The sequence below is a fragment of the Chelonoidis abingdonii genome, chromosome 17 (genome assembly GCF_003597395.2).
Source record: "Chelonoidis abingdonii isolate Lonesome George chromosome 17, CheloAbing_2.0, whole genome shotgun sequence".
In the NCBI taxonomy this organism is placed as follows: Eukaryota; Metazoa; Chordata; order Testudines; family Testudinidae; genus Chelonoidis; species Chelonoidis abingdonii.
In genome coordinates, this window is record NC_133785.1 from 11878898 (window position 1) to 11880206 (window position 1309).

The 1309-nt window shown below is 42.4% G+C and overlaps 2 protein-coding genes across 3 annotated transcripts in view; one reads left to right on the forward strand and one right to left on the reverse strand.

The window, feature by feature from the left end:
- PACS1 (phosphofurin acidic cluster sorting protein 1) overlaps positions 1–1309 on the forward strand; it is a 548517-nt gene that overhangs the window by 445077 nt on the left and 102131 nt on the right. The window lies entirely within an intron of this gene.
- CARD19 (caspase recruitment domain family member 19) overlaps positions 1–1309 on the reverse strand; it is a 150006-nt gene that overhangs the window by 71425 nt on the left and 77272 nt on the right. The gene's annotated exons all lie outside the window — the stretch shown is intronic.

Sequence of the window (1309 nt, forward strand, 5' to 3'; positions counted from 1 at the left end):
TTTCTGGTTCTCATTTACTCTCCACCTTCAGACATTTTATTACCCCACAATGCACACCTGATGTAAATGACTCCATTTGCCTCACTGGAGTTTCTGCTGCTTGCACCAGGTTGGAATCTGGCCCAGGCTATTCCTAATTCCTTCCTCCCTCCCCTTCCCGCATCCTTACAGACACGGAAAGCCAAACCGGGCTCATTTCACACTTAAATACCTTTCACTGGCTAACAGTTGTGGTCGAGAAGTACAAGGGACTCAATTTCTTACTACCTACAGACTCATGCTGCTGCCTCTGCTACATTAAGCAGCCTCTGGGGACCTAGGTTTTTACTCACCAACGCAGAACACTTATCTCTAGAGCAATCCTTGGGGCTTCTATAGGACTTGACCAATTCAGTTTCCCTTCCCTTTATTTACTCTAAATTCTCACAGCCTTTTCTAGATTTCTGAGCTTCATTTGTCTCCTCCATTCTGTCTGTTTCTCTTTCCTTTTCACGGTCTGCCAATTTTTCTATATTCGCTCTCTGTTTCTTTTTAGTTTCTTCTTGCTATTTGACCTTTATTCTGTCATGCAAAGGAACCAGCTGTTTCCGTGGTTTTTCCTTGAAAACATCATAGGAAAAGCTGTTCTCATAGTATTTTCCACCAGAAATCCCACCCTCCAGCTGCTTGTGTTATATCAGGGGGAAGAGAATCTACTGGATCCAAAACACTAAGTGATGAAATTATGGCTGGATACAATCTGTTCCCAATGGATTCTGGGGAAAATGTACTCTAGCTAAAACACACTCTCTTGCTAGAGAGAGTTAGGCATGCGTATTTAGAAATTAAGTGCCAGATTTTCAAGACAGCTGAGGACCTACCGCAGCAGTCAGATTTTCCTTGAGAGCTCAGCTCCCATTTACCCAGCATGCTGAGCTCTTGAAAATCTGGAGACCCAGCGTCACAATGAGAGCTGCTGCTCAACTCTGAAAAACTTGGCCTCAGCTGTGGATTCTGAGCACATGAAAATCAGACTAGGAGTAAATAGCCTGATTTTTAAAAAAGTTACCAAGCACCCTCACTGTTCTTCTTAGATTTGAATAACTTTTGCCAGATGAAAGGGGTGATGTTTCATTGCCATGTTTTTACTGCAATTAAACGAGAATTGCAAAATGTCTTCAGTCATGCAATCTATGTTTTTAAGACATCGAGGTTTCATAAGCATAATTCCTAATTCTGAACCTTAGAGTCCAAAATGTGGGTGCCTGCATGAAACCTCCAAGCTTAATTACCAGCTTGGATCTTATAGCGCTGCCACCAGCCAAAAATT